General features: G+C 35.2%; 1 protein-coding gene across 1 annotated transcript in view; it reads right to left on the bottom strand.

Moving 5' to 3' along the window:
- LOC119595098 (prothoracicostatic peptides-like) overlaps positions 1-20,030 on the bottom strand; it is a gene marked incomplete in the record, with an annotated part of 90,690 nt that overhangs the window by 47,399 nt on the left and 23,261 nt on the right.

Raw genomic sequence — 20,030 nt, 5'->3', positions numbered from 1 at the left:
TTTGACCCCGCCGTGGTAACAGCAGATATTTAATTTTGTAGTTTTCATTTGGATATCTTGGAGGAGTACGTGGTAGGGCCCCCAGTTTTTTTTCCCAGGAGAGTGCCGGTGTCATCTTTTAGGTAATCAATCATTTATCTAACGGGGGCCCACACTGACTTGGCTGGTTGGGCCCCCCAGGGCTAGTGGAATCGGATAAACTCCTTCCCCAAGGGAACAACGCCCGGCCGGTGACTCGAAACCCTCAACTCAGATTACCGTAGAAAACAGTCTCAAGCCCCGAGCTTAACCCACTCGGCCACTGCATTCTAACGGTGGGTTCATGTTTGACCGCCGTGTAAAAGCATGATACTCATTGTAGTTTTCATGTTGGATGATATTGGAGTGATACGGGTAGGCCCCAGTTCCTTTTCCCACGGAGAGTCCCGGTGTTACCTTTTAGGAAAATCATTCCTATTTATTCTTTCCTGCCCAGGAACAATCGGGCCGGGTGACTCAAACTCAAACTCGATTGCTGTCATGACAGTCTTGAGCCCGATGCTTTTAAACTGGGCCACCGATTACGTTTTTGCCCTTTATTCTAATTTCATTTTCTTTCTTTTTAAAAATATCACTATTATAATCAGGGGGGGCCGCGGTGGCCGAATGGTTGGACGTGGGACGCGACTGTCACGACGGAATCTGAGTTCGGGGTTCGAATCACCGGCCGGGCCGGTTTTGGGAGGTTACTCGATTAAAAAACCCAAAAAAAAAAAAAAAAAAAAAAAACAGGCAAAAAGGCCTAAAAAAAAAAAAAAAAAAAAAAAAAAACGGGCGAAGCCAATGGCAAATACCCCCTCAAAAATCGGAACCCCATGATGTAAAGGGCGCGGGGGGCCCGAAGGTTGGCGTTGGATGTCACGACGGCGATTGATTCGGGGGGTTGAGTCACGGCCGGCGCGTTTGTTCCCTTGGGGCAAAAAACCCCCTCGAGGCCTCCTACCCCCGGGGGGCCCAAACCCACCCCAAAGTCTTTTGTTAGCCCCCAAGCCTGGAAAAAAATAAGAAAGATTACCAAAAAAAAAAAAAAAAGGGTAAACACCGCACTCTCCGTGGAAAGGAAAATGGGGACCCTCCCAGTCTCACTCCAAGAGCATCACAACAAAAAAAAAAGAAAAAAAGAAAAAAAAAAAAAAAACAATTAAGATCACTGGGGACCACGGCGGGTCAACATGAAAACCCACCGTTAAAAGAAGAATTTTAATCATGTTTCATCAATAGTATTTTTTATTTCATTTTGTTATTATTTGTTTTTTTTTTTATATTATCACATTGTCAAGACAGCGAAGATGAAACCCGCCCCCGCTAACGAAGTTACAAAAGCCAAAAAAAATTAAAAAAAACGAGCCCCCGGAACGAGAAAAAACGCAGAATAATCGAAGCTGGCGAAATGTTAAAAACTTCTACAAACTTTTTACAAAAATGGGGAAAGAAAGAAGATGGCCAAAGATGGGGTAAAACAGTCTTTACTCCCCAAACCCAAAAAGGTGACGCCTTCAATCAACAATAAAGGGACAAGGGATTAATAATCAAAGCAGAACATTTTTTTGAAAATTTTGCGAAAAAAAGAAGTTGAAAATTAAAAGAAAAAAATTTTCAGACAAAAAAGCAGGTTTTCGCCCTTTGGGAAAAGGTCCAAAACCAAATTCAAATCGGAAATTGACACAGAAAAAAACAGAGAACACATCAAAAAAAACCTAACCGTGTTTTATCGATTACTTTAAAGCTTTTTATACTGTTGACACATATCCTTGGAAAACAGAAAGATATGAAATTCCAAAAACATATCATATTTTAAAACCAGTTGACAACAACAAGCGCTGTAAGAACCACTTATGGGTTGACAGAATGGTTCGAAGTCAAACAAGGAGTGCGGCAAGGTTGCATTCTGTCTCCGCACCTCTTAACATATATTCTGAAGCAATTATGAGAGGTGCTCTAGAGACTTTTGAAGGAACTGTAGATGTTGGAGAATACAAAATATCAATCTAAGATACGCCGATGATATAGTTTTAATTGCCAGTAGTATCACTAAACTACAACAAAACTACTAGATAAAGTTAGAGAAGCAAGCAAAAAGGCTGGTTACTTCTTAATGCCAAGAAAACTAAAATCATGAAGATTCGAAGTAACCGGCAATGAACGATGATGAACATGTTACAATCAATGGAATGATTGTGGAAATGTGAAAGAGTTCACTTATCTTGGAGCTGTTTTAACTAATACATATGATGATTCACCGGAGATAAAAAGAAGAATTACCATTGCCAAAAACATCTGGAAAGACCGAAGCATTACCTTACGGACAAGCTGATTTCCTCCTTAGTTTTCATTAGTTTTCCCAAATGCGTCATATGGTCTGAATGTTGGGTGCTGAAGAAAATAGACAAGAAAAAGGTCAATAGTTTTGAAATGTGGTGTACAGACGAGTACTACGTATTAACTGCACATAAAGAAAACGAATGATGAAGTGTTGAGAAAAATAAATGTAAAACCGGCTGCTGGACATCTTGAACAAAAGGAAACTAAAGTTTATTGGTCATGTGATGAGAAGTAAAAGTATTGAGAAAATCTTGCTGACAGGATGGTGATAGGAAACAGAGGAAGAGGCAAACCGAAGACAAGAATGAGCGCAACATCAAAGATATTTGCGGATTGGCGATGATACAAGTGGAAAGAAAAGCGCAAGATAGATTTGAGTGGCGAAGGATGGTGGAGAGGTCCACAGCTGCTCAAACATGAGCAAAACCGTTTTTGATGATGATGATATATATATACACAAGCCGCATGCGAGTGCGTGGGTGCATCCATGCACACATCATCGCCCGCGCGCGTATGTGAGCACGCGCCTGATTTACATAATTTTAGGTAAATCGAACCTAGATATGATGAAGTTAAACCTCGATTACCATTTAGCCACTGGGTGGCCAAGCCAGCCCAAGTCAGTGCTGGTCCCAAGCCGGATAAATAGAGAGAATGATTACCTAAAGGTAACACCGGCACTCTCTGTGGAAAGGAACCTGAGGACCCTACCACGTACCCCACTCCAAGATCATCACAACATGAAAACCTTTCAATTAAGTATCATGCTGTGACCACGGCGGTTCAAACATGAACCTAACCCTTAAAAAAAAAAATACATAGTATATAGACCTATATATATGATTATATATACATACATACATATGAATATATAGTATATATATATATATATATATATTATAATATTATAATATATATATATACTATATTATATATAATATATATATATATATATTTTATATATATATATATATTGATGTATATGTATATATAATAAATATATATATTACATATATAAAAATTCGTATATATATAATAAATATGTGTGAAAATAAGATATGAAATTCTATATAAAATTATAGCATATACTGTATAAATATTGTTTAATATATATGGATATATATATTCATCCAATATATATACACATACTCACGCACGCGCGAATACACACACCCCAAACACACACACACACACACACAAGCACAACACACACCACACACACACAACACACCACCCCAACACACACACACCCCACACACATATATATACATATATGTGTATATATGTATATATGGATATATATGTTCACCATATATACACATACTCACGCACGCGCGAGCGCACAACACACACACCACACACACAAACACAAACACACACACACAACACAAAACACACACACACACACACACCACAACACACATACACACACACACACACACACAACACACACACATATATATATATATATATACATAATGTGTATATATGTATATATGGATATATAGTTCATCCATATATATACACATACTCACGCACGCGCGAGCGCACACACACACACACACACACACACACACACACCACACACACACAAACACACACACACACACACACACAAAACCACACATGCATACACACACACACACACGCTCACACACACGCACGGGATACACACACGGAAAAAAATACGCACGCACACACACACACACACCACACACACACACACTCACACACACACACACACACACACGAATATATGTATATATGTATTATATGTGTGGGGTGTGTGGTGTGCGTTGTGCGTGGGGGGCGTGGCGTGTGCGTGGCGTGGCGGGGGCGTGTGCGTGTTGGACGCGTGGGTGGTGTGTGTTGCTAGTGCGTGTGCGTAGGTGCAGATACACAGAGGGTGCAGAGGTTACCTGCAGGTCGGCCTCAGCGAGCTCGTCTCCCCTCTTGCCCCAAAAACCCTTGGAATTTGTCCAGGCTGCGCGTTTCTCATCGCCGTCCTGGGCGGTGAGAGATGAATTGAAATGTATCGGGGTTGCCGAGTTTTTCGCTGTAACAGACAAGCCAGTGATGTGGTTATCCGTAAAAAAATGAATATATGGTGTTATATTATATATATATTATCTATATATATAATATATATATATATATATATATATATATATATATATTCGTAATGTACAAACCCTTTGAATCTATGCTCTTGTGCCTCTGAGATTGCATACAGAAAGGAGATTGACAGCGAGATAAGTAGATACATAGATAAATGGTTAGATGGCAGATGTATAGATAAATGGTTAGACATGCATAGATAACGGTTAATAGAAAAAATATAAAATAATTGTTAGAAAAGTGGATTAACTGGTGTATAGGAAACCAGTTTCGTGAAGAATAGAATACAGATAAAAGCACCCTGGAGAGTTCAGACAGTAATAATGGATAAAAAAATGAATGAAAAAATTTAGGAAGTGAAAACAATATTACCAACCTCCAGTTCCACTTCGTTTAGTCGCCCCGTTTGCCCCAGGCCCCTCGCATAGAGGACCAGTCGGCGCGCTTGACCTCGGAGGGCGCCAGAGCGGAGGCGGGGTCTTGCGCAGTGGCCAGCTGAGCGGCGAGGACCAAACCCCCAGGGCGCGCAGGGCAGAGAGGGAGCGTCGTCCTGTATTCTCCATCGTGGTCACCTGCACACAAGAAACTATATCACGTCGTTTTGAGAATTTTATAGAATAATTAATGAAAGGTCCCTGTATCTTGACACGTAATTTTGTTCGTTTATTTGTTTGTTTTTCCAATGAAGCAATTTCTTTGTTGTAAAAGAAATTATTTACTCCTTTTACAAAAACCGGTGGGACTGAGCATCCGACCAGGCACAGGGAAAAGATATGCTTCTTGTGGTAAGAAATGTGTTAGTACTACCCTATATACACTTCATAGTAATAAAGCATATGTCCAAGCGAAGTCTTTGTTTACGTATCATCTGAGCTGAGGCCTGAAACACTGACTGCTGTTCTTAATCTATTATGTTTTATTAATCAGTGACAGAGTGAAGGGGAATTGAAATGTAGATGAACACTGGATAAATTCGTCCCCAAAATCACTTAACCAAACTTCTCGGGGCAAGAAAACTTACCACCTTTAAAAGCAGCCCCCCAAATTTATGTCATGAGCAAAAAAGCGATATACTTATGTTCATTGCTTCAAAAAAATTTAATGGCATCTGGAGCCCAACTTCCCCCCTCCCTCTCCTGTTTTTTTGGGGGGTTTACTTTGGGCGATAAGTTAATACCCTTTTTTCCCTTTTTTTCCTTGCCCTCTCCCATTTTCCCCCTTTTATCATATTTCCCTATTTTCTTCCCGCTATGTTTCTATCTACTTTTTCTTTCTCATTATTTTTTTTTCGTCTTTTTTTTTCTCCCGCTTTAAAATTTTCTTTACTACCTAAGAATTACAGTAACCTTTTGATAACTTTTGTCTCTTTTCATCGCAGCCCCCATTTTCTTTTCCCCTTTTGCCCGCGAACGCTTTTCCCATTTGCACCCCCTTCCCTTCCCCCCTTTTTCGCCTCATTTCTGCTCACATAACATTATTCTGCACTATTGAACTTCCGCCAGATCACGGGATAGTTTTAATTCAAAACACTTTATTATCAGAGGTGGGAGGGAAAGGGGGGGACGGGGGGAGGAGGGAGACCAGAAGAGGAGTATAGGAGGGGGAAAGGGGAGTAGGAGTAGGGGGAGGGGGAAAATTGGGAAAGAGGAGGAAAGAAGTAGCAAAGGAGGTAGGGGATAAAAGGAGGAGGAGGGGGGCTGAGGAAGGAGGAGAAGAAGGAAAAGGGAAAAAGGAAAAGGGGGGAAGTAAAGGGGAGAAGGGAAAAAAGGAAGGGGGAGGGGGGGGTACATATGTAATCCCCCAACACACCACACACACACACGCGCGCGCGCGCGCAACACACACCCCCACACACACACAAAAAAATTAAAAATTTTAAATTATATTATATATTAATAATATTTATAATTAAAATTAAATATATTTTTAATATAATATATATTATATATATAAAAATTTATAGCATAATGTAGAAAAAATGTGAATGTATATATCAGACGATTATAATGATTAGAAGATGGCAGAAAAATTTGGGATATAGACTAGGTGTATATAATATGTATAAAATACATAATATTGTATATCAATAAAATTAAATTATATTATATAATTTAATTAATTATATACGGGGATTATGTATATATGTAATTTTATGCAATATACATTTTTAAACATAGCAATATATACTAAAATACATTTTTTTTTTTTAAGATAATAAAGATAGATTGTTATAAAGCATAATTATAAAATTATAAAAAATTTTATATATATATATTATTATATATTATGTTATATGTGTTTTATTATTTAAAAATTTTTATATATATAATAATATAATATTATGTGTGTATAATATTATTAAAATATTAAAATTATATATATAAAATTTTTTTTTTTTTTTTTTTTTTTTTTTTTTTTTTTTTTTTTAAACAGTCTTTACTCCACTGCAGGAATCGGCCTCTTCAATTCATTATTTAAGGAATTGGCAGTCTCACCTTTACCGTTTGGATCCCCTTTCCTAATCAACGCGGTTCGGCGTTTAAACACTTTTCCCCGGGGGATTCCCTTCGACACTTGCGTTTGATTTTCAGGCGATATGTCGTTTTTCCGCCGTGAGATCGGGCCGAGTGAGCAACAACGCAGGCATTTATATATTAAAATAATATATATATATATATATAAAATATATTAAAATATATTATATAAAATATATATAGTTATTATGTACTAGATAGCAGATGGGAAATAACATTATCTAATTTGTTGTGGGGGGGGGGGTGAATAAATGAATATGTAAATCCCTCGCTTTGAATTCATTTTATCTTTTTAATTATGTATTTCATTATGTATATATGTATATGCGGTATATATATATATATATATTATATATATAATATAAAAAATTAAATATATATTAAAAATATAATTATAAAATATATATTATATATATATAAAATTAATTTTGTGGGTGTGTGTATCTTGTGTGGCTGTGTACACATATATCATTAAAACTTATATATGTTTTATAGTTATATTAACATATTATAATATTGGTAGACAGATGAACGAGAGATATAATATAGATATAAATAGTTATATAAATAACCCCTCCTCACCCTCACAGCCTGAATCAATCTGCTGCAAGAAGTGGGTCTCCCCCAATCTTTTCCTTTTTTTGTCTTGCGTTTTTTTTTTTCGTCTTTGCCCCTAAATTTATATTTTTTCATCCCCCCTTTCCATTGGCACCCTTTTGGCTCTTTATTTTACTAACCCCCAGTCCTTTATTTTCTTTGTCCCTTGGTCCTGTTTCGACATATATGGCTTGCCCTTTTTTAAGCTGATGGTCCCAAGCATATCTTCTATTTTTTCTGTTCCGATCACGTGCTTTACCCGATCTTTTAAGCCAATTCCAGCTCAACCCTCCACCCCTCTCGGGGCACTTTTTAGTTTCCTCTCCAGAATTGGGTTTGGGGCCCATTTTCTGATCCTGGGTCATAACGGGGAGGACACAGGATACAGACTTTTTTTTTAAGCAAATGGTAAGGAGCCTCTTAGTATGCACATATACATATGCAAGTGGGGTGTTGTGTGTTGGTGTGTGTGTGTGTGTGTGTGTTGGTGTGTGTTGTGGTGGTGTGTGGTGTGTGGTGTGTGTGTTGTGTGTGTCATGTATATGTGGTGTATGTTGTATTCTGTATGTATGTATGTATGAGTATGAAGTGTGTGTGTTTTTTTGGTTACTGTGTGTGTGTGTTGTGTGTGTGTGTTGTGGTGTGTTGTGTGTTGGTGTTGTGTGTGTTTGTGTGTTGTGTGGTGTGTGTTGTATGGCATTACAAAAGTTATTTCGTTCCAAAATAGCCCCACGTGGCGGTTACATTGTCTCAAGTCCAATTGGAAACCCCTTGACCAGTTATATGACCGCCCCCCGACGTTCGTCCCAGCGCCCGACGTGGAAGGCGCCCCACCCTTCGCCTCAGGGGGTGGGCCTGACACTGCCCCTCCTTCCCCAAGACCTCTTTCTCGTGTGTTCCCTGACTGTGCTGTACTCTTATAAATATAGAGTTAGCCGGTATACCAATATCACTCCCCCTCAAACCATTAAATAAGGGTCTAGACTTTTACAACGTTTTGGTTTTTTGTGAGTATAATTTTAAAATATATAATAAAATTATTTTATATAATATATATATATTTATATTTTTTTTTTTTTTTTTTTTTTTTTTTTTTCTTTCTTTTTTTTTTTTGGGGTGTGTGTTGTGTGTTGGGGTGGTTTTTGTGTGTTGTGGTGGGGTGGGGTGTGTGTAGCAGTTGTGTGCTCGTGCGTGGGGTGGGTCCATGGTTCGCCCCCGTTTTAAACCCACCATGCCACTTCGGTCTGACCTCTGATCGTCATTTCCCCTTACAATCACTCTTCCTCGATCAAGATCCGGGTGCCTTCTCCGGGCCCCCGCATCCCGGGCCTCCCCGGGTCTCTGCTTCTCCCAAAACCCGGCCGCTGGCATTTCAACTTCGGAAAAGCAAAATACCATAAACCTTTCTCTTCTCCAACAAACAGTGCAACCGCCCGTGATTTCCTAACCCAAACAAGGGGGGGACCAAAAAAACCCCTGATAGACTGAAAAAAGCGTGCGATGTTTAAAACAAAAACCCTGAAGTGTGTTTGTTGGTGGGTTTTTATAATTCTTTCTATTTTCTTTCTAGTCGTGTTTTGTGTTTTTTTCCCGCATGCAGTAAAAGAGGAGCGTCTTTCTGTTATGTGTGTGTACAAAAGCTAACAACCTTATTTTTTTCATTAGTTCGTAGGGGTTTTAACTTTCCCCAATGATTAGATTACTCTCTCTCTCTCTCCTCTCTCTATCTCTCTCCTCTCTCCCCTTCCCCTTTACTGCATGGGGAGGAAACCCTACAGACTAGAAAAAGAAACGCAACAAAATGTAGTAAAATGAAAAATGATGAAAAAGGTTTAAAAGGTAAAAAAATTCATTTTTCAGCGGGAATTCATAGCGTTTCCAAGCGCTTTTTCCCCCTCTCTTCTCAAAAACATCAAAAACCCGGGCATGCAAAAAAAAAAAAAAAAAAAAAAAAAAATAAAAATAAAAAAAAAAAACTCCAAAAAGGTTTTTTCTGTAACGTATGCAGAAAAAAACGTCCAAAGGAAACATTTCCCCTTTTTAACTTCTAATTGCCCCCTTTTATCGTTCCAACATTTTTTTTAAAAGGCACTCTTCGGCGCTATTTTCACTAAAAATTTTGTTTTTATTTGTTCAAACTTTTTTTTTTTCTTTTTCCTCACTCAACACTTCCTGTTCGGATTCTGTGTTCCAGGGTTTCTTTACCCCACATCGGGGAGAGAGATTTTTGTTTGGGCTTTGAATACTGATAGCCATTATAGCTAAAAATTTAAATTTTCAAAGTAATGAGTCTGTTTAAAAATTAAAGGCAATTCAAAAATGGGAATATCATAAAAATAATAGCAAAAAACAGTTTATGTTTCAAGCCGTTTTTTCGCTCGTTAGGTTTAAAGGTTTGGGCAACACGTCGCTGCCATCGCAAGACAAAAACCCTCCCCCAAAGGGCCCCAGTTGCAAAAATTTTGGTTAATAATAAAGTGCTAAAAAACTACAATTTGAAAATGGTAATGGTAATGATGGCAAAATGGCGAGATAATGAGGTAATGGTAATCAAAAAAAAAGATTTAAAAAAAAAAATGAAAATAACAAATAAAAAAAAATTAATGATAGATAGTAATAAAAATTTAAAGTAACAATAATTTTGCTCTAAAAATGATAATAATGATGACGAGTGATAAAAGTGTAGTAGTATTTGTAGTAATAACAAAAATAAAAAAATAATAATGAAATAAAATAATAATGAAAAATAACAGCAAAATATTTCACTGATAAAGATGACGAGATATAATTTTGATGATTTGATTATGATAAATTTATAAGATAATTTATGATAAAAAAAAAATTGTTAATAATAAGTAAAAGGCAATAAAATAATTATGATAATAATAATAATGTAATGAAAATAAAATAAAAAAAATAAAGATAACCTAGGAAAATTAAAAGTAATAATAAGAAAACAATTATGATAAAAATAATGAAAAAATATTTAACAATGAGGATAAAAGCATTATAAAAAATAACAATAATAGTAGTATAGTAATAATATAAAGATAATTTTAAAAAAATAACTAATAACATAATAGTGATCATAAGATAATGATAATGAGGGTAATAAAAATAAAAATATAAAATAATGAGATAAAGATAATGATAATTGTAATACAATGATACAAAGATGATATGAAAGGAAAGAAAATGATCATGATTAAAAATAGAATGATGATAATGATAATAATCACGTAATAAGATGATTTGATAATAATAAATAATAATAATAATAAAAATTAAATAAAATAAAAATAAATAAAAATTTGTGATGATGATGTAAAAAACAAAAACAAAAATAATATTAATAATAATAAAAAAAATAAACATCATCATCTATCATCATACTTAATAAAGATAAAATAATGTAAAATTATTTTAAATAAAATAAAAATGACCATAAATATAAAGAAATTAATAATAATGAAAAATAATGATGATGTGTAATGATGATGAAATATAATAACCAAAAAAAAAAATAATAACCATAATGACACTAATGATAAAATAATGATGGCAATAATGATAATAATAATATAAAAATAATAATAATAATAATAATAATAAAAAATTTATAATATGATATAAAAATTATTTATTAGTGCAGTAGTAATAAAAGATAAAAAAAAAAACAATAATCGTAAAAACAATCAAGTAAATGAAAATTATCATAAAAAACTAAAAACAGAAAAATATAATAATGGGTATATTTAAAGCCCAAGATGAAATAAAAATAATAATAAAAAAGATAATAATAAAATAATTTATATTATTTTATTATTATTATTATTATCATCATTATTTTAATTTACTATTATTAAACATTTGTTATTATCATTATTTTCATTATTTTTTATAATTATTATTATTATGTAATGTAAAATGAAATTTTGATGATAATGAAAAACGATGATAAGATTTTTTGATGATGATAGATGATGATGATAAAAAATAATAAAGATAAAACAATAAAGATAAAGAAATAGTAATGTATGATAACAAAAATAATGAAAATTTTTATAATAAAAAAAATAACAGCAGTAAATAGTGTACAGTATAGTAACAGTAATAACAAAAAAATTATGGTAAGTAAAGATTTAAAAAACTAAAATGGTACCGTTTTTAAAAAAAAACTAATGATAAAAAAAAATAAAAAGCAATGGAAAAGATACAGCAAAGATGTATAAAACGATTGCCCGACTCTTGAGATAGTGCAAACAGAACCCAAGAATTAATTTTCTGCAACATGTCGAGAATGCGGTTTTTATGTAACCATTCCTTTGTCTGGAAAAAGGTTTCTTGGGGTTCTAGAATGAAACGTTTATTTCAGGGGAGGGTATCATATACCGACAGAAATGTTTCATGTTTTTTTATTACATCGATTTTCATGTGCCGTCTTAAAAAGAAAAATGATTTAATAAAATAAAAAAAGCAAAAAAAGTATATCAAAAAGAATAATAAGATGATAATAATACATAAATAAAACAAACATTTAGAAACCATGTAAAGAAATTATGTCAATGATAATAATAAAATTAATAAAATAATAATAAAAATAATAATAAAAAACGATAATAATAAAGTAATTTCTAGTAAAAGTTGTTAATGGTAAATAAAAGTGATAAGATAATAATTGATCACAATAAAATGTGTAATCATAATAACAAGAAAAAAAGACATAAGATTTAAATGACCCAAAGAAAAAAGTAATGATAACAATAATGCAATAAGGGTAATAAAAAAAAAAATAATAAGTTTTTTAAAAAATAACAATGACAAAAAAAAAGTGTAGATAATAATAACAAAAAACAAAACAATAATTAAATAATAATAATAATCATGATGTTTTTAAAAATAAAATCTAAAATGAGATGATATCGTAAAATGATGGGGGTAAGAAAAAGTTAAAAAAAAATTGTAATAACAATAATGATACGGGAACAAAAAAAAATAATAGTAATAATAATAAAAATAATAATATAATAATAAAAATAAAATAATAAAAATAAAAATGATAATGATAATGATAAGATAAGAAAAAAATGATAATGTAATGATAATATAATAAAAAAATAATAAAATTAAAATTAAGATTTGATAAAAAGTAGTAAAAATGATAATGGGGGATGCAATTATAAAAAGAACAATCAAAATGACAAAAGATAATGACAAAAATGGTAACAGTGGGATAGTAGTAGTAGCAGTAGTATAAAAAAAAGATAATAATGGGCGAAAACAATGATAATAAAAATAAGAGTACGTAAACCCCAAAATGCTATTCTTATGATAATAAAAAACAATAAATTTAAAAAAAAATGAGATAATAAAAAAAATAATAATAATATATGAATAAAATAAAAAAAAGTAAAATCACAATAATGATGATGGAATAATAACAATGATAATAATAAATGATAATAATGATAAAAATCATGTTTAATGATAATAAATAAAAGTAATAAAAGGGTAATAAAACGCCAAAAAGATAATGATAATAGCAATAAAAATATAAAACCCGACAGTAATGTTTTTTAAAAAAAATGGTATCATACTTTTCTACCTCTCCCCCTTCTTCCGCTTCTCTCTTCTTTTCTTTCTCATTCCGGGCATTCCTTACCCCTCCTTCTGTGAAAATTGCCCGGTATTTTGTTTTCGCGTAAAGTAATGAGAGAGAGAGAAGGAGAGAGGAGAGAGAGAGAGAAGAGAGGGAGAAAAGGGGGAAAAAAAAGGGGGGGAAAAGGGAAAAAGGAGAGGGGGGGGGGAAGGGAAAATTAAAAAAAATGAAAGATTTTTAAATGCAAAAAGTATTAATGTAACCTATGTTTGTGAAAAATTTAAAATTTCTTCGAAAAAAGGGAAAAAAATAAAAAAAAAAAACCCCAGGGAACAACCCCCCTTTTTTAAAATCCCCGGTTTTCCTAAGCCCAAATTAAATCCCCCCAAAAAAATTTTTCCCCCGGGGAAAAGGGGAGAAATGGGGGGGGGTTTTTAAAATTTTACCCAGGATTAATTCTTTTGGGGGGGTTCTTCTTTTTTGTTTCGGCTTTCTTTTTTTTTTCTTTTTTTTTTGCAGGGACTATCCGTTTTAATTTTAAAAAAAGGAAAAAGGGTTGGAATTTAAAAGGATTCTTTGAGCCCTTTTGGGGTTTAAAAAAAAAAATAAAAAAAAAAAAAAAAAAAAAAAAAAAAAAAAAAAAAAAAAAAACAAAAAAAAAAAAAAAAAAAAAAAAAAAAAAAAAAAAAAAAAAAAAAAAAAAAAACCCTTTTTTTTTTTTTTTTTTTTTTTTTTTTTTTGCCCAGAATTTTTTAAAAGGGAAAAAAAAAAAAATTTTTTTGGTTAAAAATAAGTAAATAAATAAAAAAAACTTTCTTATTTTAAAAAACTAAGTGAAAAAAGTTTTGCCCCTTTTCCTTATTCCCCACGGCACCATTTACCTAATATTACGGAAAAAGGAAAAACGAGCCCAAAAAACCTGAGGGAAAAGAGGGGGGCTGCAGAGTAGGGGAGGGGGAAGAGAGGAAAAAACGACGGGGGTCAGATCATTTTGGGGGAGAGGGGAGGGAGGGGAAAGAGAGAGGCAGAACATGGGGAGAAGGGGAGAGGGGAGGGGAAAGAAGGGGTCGAGAGTAAGAGGGAGAGGGAAGAGGACAGGCTTTCGAGCAAGATGGAGAGGGAAAAGAGTGGGTTGCACAAGTGGGGAAGAGGGAGAGGGAAGGGGAAAGTGGGGGCAAAGCAATATGAGGAAAAGGGGATATAAAGAGTGGTCGAGAGCTGGGGGAGAGAGGGGGGAGGGAGAAAAGGGGCTGGAGAAAATGTAGGGGTGGGAAAGAGGGGGGGAGGAGAAAAAAGGGGCCCGGAAAAAGGGGGGGGGGGTTTGGGAGAGGGAGAGGGAGAGAAAGGGGGGTGCTTAAAAGCAAGGGGGGAAGGGAGGGAGAAGAAAGGGGGGGAAAAAGGGGGGGGGAAAAAGGAAAGAGGTGCAGAATGGGGAAAAGGGGGGGAGGGAGAGAGGACAGGAAGAAACGAGGGGGGGGGAGAAAAAAAGAAAGGGGTAAGAGAAAAAAAAAAGAAAAAAGATAAGAGAAAAGGGAAAAAAACGGGGAAAACGAAAAAATGTTTTTTCGTGAACCGAGGATAGGGGGGGGAGCCAATAAAAAGAAGGAAGAAAAACGAGAAGCAGAAGGAAGACAAGGGGGAGAGAGGTGGGGGGGGGGGGAAGGAGGGGGGGGGGTTTGGGTAGGGGGGGGGGGGGGGAGGAAAGGGGAAGAGGGGGGGGAGGGGGAGGGGGCCCTGGGGCGAGGGGGGAATTTTTAAGGGGAAAAGGGGAAAAAAATACAAAGAAAAGAAAAAGGGAAAAAAAGAAATAAATGAAGGAAAGAAATTTTAAAAATTTTCCAAAATAGGGGGGTCCAAAATTAACTTGCAAACCCAAAGGGCCCAAAAAATTTTAAAATGCATGGAAAAAAATATAAAAAAAAGGGGGACAAAAGGCAACATGTTAGGGGAAATCAAAAGGAAATCACGGGGAAAAATTTTTTTTTGGAATAAAAAACTGTTGGGGAAGGGCCTTTTTTTTACGGGGGACCATTCCTTCCCAAACAAAGGTTTTGGGGTGGTTCCCTTTTTTATGAAGGGGGTTTTTTTTGGTTTTGGGGAGTGGGTGGGGGGGGGGGTTTTAATAGGGAATTTTTTTTTTGAAAACCCCATTGTCGTGGGGGGCTTTTCTTTTTCCATCAGGATTTTTTTCTTTTCCTCTTTCCCCCCCTTTTCCTCCCTTTTCTCTCCTCCCCCTTTTTTCTCCTTTCTCGCTCTCTCTCTCTTTTCCTTTCCTTTCTCCTCTCTCCTCCTCTCTTCTCTCCTTCTCTCTCTCTCCCCCCCTCTCTCTCTCTCTCTTTTCTCTCTTTCCCCTCCGTCCCTTCCCTCTCCCTTTCCCTTTTCCCTCCCCTTTCTCTACATTTTCTCAAAACCTCTCCACTTTCACTTTTTGGGGAGAAGGGGAGGGGGAGAGAGAGAGAGAGAGAGGGGGAGGGAGAGGGGGGCTGGGGGAAAAGGGAAAGAGAAAAAAGAGAAAAAAAAGGAAAGAAAGAAAGACAGGGGGTGAGGGGGGGCGAAAAGAGAGGGGGGAGGGGGGGAAGTGAGTGAGGGGAGAGAGAAAAGAGAGAGAGGGGAAGAGAGAAGGAGAGAGGGGGAGAGAGAAGAGGGGAGGGGAGAGAGGGGGGGGGGGGGGAGGGGGGGAGAGAGAGAGAGAGAGAGAGAGAAGGTGAGGAGAGAAGAGAGAAGAGAGAGGAGAGAAGAGAGAGGGGAAGAGAAGAGGAGAGGGGGAGAGAGAGAGAGGGAGAGAGAGAAGAGAGAGAGAGAAGGGAGGAGAGGAAGAGAAGAAAAGGGGGAGAGAGAGAGAGGAGGAGAGAGGTAGAGAGAGAGAGGGGAAACGTTTTTATGGGCCCTTTAATGTTGTGGTGATAATTTATCATCCCGGGTGGCTTTGGTTTTTTTCCCGCGCTGTCGCGAGAAAGAGAAATATAGAAAGCGGATATAGAAAAGGTGGAATAGAGTTTGAAAACATTTTTCCCTATCCTTTCTTTTCTTGCTTTTCCTCTATTTTTCGTTATGTCACCATAATTCTTATTTCTTATATTTGCTAGTTCTCTTCCGATCTGTGTGTGTGTGTGTGTGTGTGTGTGTGTGTGTACACAACATACATATACATACATACATACACATACATACATACGTAAATACATACATACTACATACATACATACATGCATGCATGCATACACACACACACACACTACACACACCACACACACACACACACACACACACCACCCCTAATAAAAATATATATTATTATAAAAATTATATATATATATATATATATATATATGTACGTATACATACATGCATACATACTTACATGTATACATACATGCGCGCACGCACATACACACCACACACACCACACACACCACACAACACACCCACACACACACACACCACACACAAAACGCACACACACACACACACACACACACACACACACACACACACACAGCCCCATCTGTGTGTGTGTGTGTATGTGCGTGCGTGGTTTGTGGTGTGTGTGTGTGTGTGTGTGTGGTGTGGGGTACACAAAAATACATACATACATACCACATATATCCCAGATAATACTGCATACATACTTACATGTATGCATACATGCGCGCGCGCGTGCATACACATACACACACAGTCCCATCTGTGTTGGTGTGTGTATGTGCGTGTGTGTGTGTGTGTGTGTGTGTGCATGTAGGGTATACAGTAAGTATGTATGCATGTATGATCTGTATATGTATGTATGTATTTGTATATGCATGTATATATGGATGTGTGTGTATGTATGTATGTATGTATGTATGTATGTATGTATGTATGTATGTCTAAATGTATGTAGTATGATCTATAAAACGTGTATATGTATGTATATATGTATTTATGTAAGTATTTATGCAAACATTAGAAAGAATGAAGGTCAGATCGGAAAGAGAGTGCTGTTGATCGAATTGAAATCTATTTCACTTGATGGAAAAGAGCGAAATCTTGGATGTTCGAAATATTTGGACATCCATGAATCAATGAAATTCGCCCGCTGGTTGAGAGTCGGATTTCAGGACCCATAAAAGTGATTGCAACAGAACATTGTATAAATAACAATAAAAGAAAAAATACATATGTATACTTTTTACGAGAGGAGGTTTAGAAAATAGGAACGTAAGGTTATCTCTAGCATGTAAAGCGTGACGCGAAAACACAAAAATCGGAAAGACACATCCGCAGATTTTCTTTTTTCTGGTTGTACTCACTGGTTATGTAAAAAGTAATAAAAATATCGAATAGTCATGAAAAAAAGGCCAGTAACAGTAAAAAAATATGGTGGAAATACTTATGTCAGGTCTTATTAAACATTCGAATGCTGAAAATTAGAACACTTTATATGTTAGGTAATTTTAGATTTAAAAATTTTAAACACGAGTGCTTAAAAAATGTTGCTAACAAACTTACATGATAAAACAGGCAAGTTTCCAGGCGAGGAAATGAAAAGAAACGAAAACTCGAGAAGCTCAGAAAAAGGAAACATGATCCATGGCTCCAAGCCTGACGTGTCGTGAGATAATGTATAAGCGGCGCCGGACGATGGGGACGTTAGCGTTGACAATGCCTGCCTGGTTCTCCTAACAAACGGATGAGGAGGAGGAGCAGGAGCACCAGCAGTAAAAAGCATCAGAAGGAGGGGGGGAAAGGGAGCAGGAGGAGGAGGAGGAAAGGGGGAGAGGGAACAGGCGGCGGCGGAAGAGGAGGAGGAGGATGGCGAGGAGGAGGAGACAGAGCAGGGGAGGGAAAAGCAGCCCAAAATGAAGGGGGGGAGAGAAGGAGCAGGAAGAGGAGGAGGAGGAGGGGGAACAAGAGGAGGAGCCTGAGAAGGAGGAGGAACAAGAGGAGGAGCCTGAGAAGGAGGAGAAGGAGGAGTGGGGGTGAAGGATGGGGAGTAGGAGGAGGAGGAGGAGGCTGAGGAGAAGGAAAAAGGAGGAGGAGGAAGAGGAGAAGGAGTAGGAGGAGGAGGAGGAGAAACGACATAACGAGCAGAGGCGGGAAGACAAGCAGGGGAAAGGGGAGGAGAATGAAATGAAGGAAAATAGGAGAACGTAGAAGAATAGTAGGAGGAGGGGAAAAGGAAGGAATGAGAAATGGGGAGGAAAAAAGAAGATATAGAGAAGCAACTGAAGCGAAGGGTAGAGAAACAGGAAAGCAGAAGAAAAAGGGGAAGAAGGTGAGACAATGGTAAAGAAAAGAATTAGGCGAAAGAAAAAATATATTAAAATTAATAGATAAATAAAAATAGGAACGTATACGGCGTGGGGAAATACAGGTAGCAAAGCTGGAGAAGTTTAAGAAAAGGAAAACAGGTGCAGGAGAGATGACGGAAAGGAGGAACTGATGATAACAAGGAGACAATAGTGAGGAAAGAAGCGCGCAGAGATGTGCACAAGGGGAAAGAGTTTGGGTTAGATGATGATATATGACAGAAGTTTGTCTTTAGCATTGTACTAACACATGATAGATTATAAAGGTAACTAACTTGAGAGACAAGTTCGGGGATTTTGCAGCTGAGAGCCGGATCAGTCGAAACCCATGGCGATAAGTGAATGCGTTTCGAACACCAAGAAATATCAACACCGTTATTCCCTTAAAAAATTTATTGAAACTTGAATGAAATAGATCATTTACTTAATTCTCTTACCTTGACTATATTATCTAAAAAGCTATTGATATGAATTGTGACCAAGGATAAGAAGTGGACGGTAAATCAAAAGACTTGTGAAGCAATTAGCCTTAGGGGAGATATTAAGATGCTCTCACGTAATCCAATTTCTCAAAGGTCGGAAGCAAAAAGCTATATGGGCTAAAACAACTTTTTTATACCTAAGAGAATCAGTGTTTTATACCATCAAAAACAAGACGCGTTCACAATTAAAGTAACGAGATTGAGTGTCATTTCTATCAGCTGACACTTCCACAAGCAGCACAGCAGCTTAAATAATCCTTTCACAAACTCGAGCTAAAAGGTAAGTAAAGTTAATGACAATGCGTAGAATTGGTATTGTAATGATACCAGCATGACAAGGACATAATAAACATTTTTAATTTTCTATCAAAAGTAATGATGACACTAGTAACAAGGATAATAGTAAAAATTTATTAATGATAACATTAATAATGATAACATTAGTAACGGTAATAATAATTATGAAATAATAATAATGATAATAAAATAATAATAATAAAAATAATAATAATATTAAATAATAGTAAAAAAAAAAAAATAAAATAAAAAATTAAAATAATAGAAAAAAATGATAATGACAATAAAAATGGGAATAATAATAATAATAATAATAAAAATATACATGAAAAAAATTATAATAATGAAATGATCCTGATAATAATAATAAAAGTGATAATGATAAAAAACCATTTTAAAAAATAATAACTATAAAAACAATATTAGTATTAACAATATATAATGATAATAATAATAATAATAAAAATAATAATAATAATTATTATTATTATTATGTATTATTTTATATTATATTTTCAATCATAATAATGATGATAAAAATAAAAATGATAATAATAATAATAATAATAATAATAATTTAAATTTTTATTATTATTATTATATTATCAAAATATTTATTATTATTATTATTATTATTATTATTATTATCTTATTATTATTATTATATAAATTTTATTATTATTATTAATATTATCATAAATTAAAATTAAATTTTATATAAATTTTAGTATTTAATAATAATAATAATAAAAAG

The sequence above is a fragment of the Penaeus monodon genome, chromosome 35, assembly GCF_015228065.2.
Source record: "Penaeus monodon isolate SGIC_2016 chromosome 35, NSTDA_Pmon_1, whole genome shotgun sequence".
NCBI classification, from domain to species: Eukaryota; Metazoa; Arthropoda; class Malacostraca; order Decapoda; family Penaeidae; genus Penaeus; species Penaeus monodon.
The sequence above is the reverse complement of the archived record's forward strand: the minus strand, read 5'-3'. Positions and strand labels throughout refer to the sequence as shown.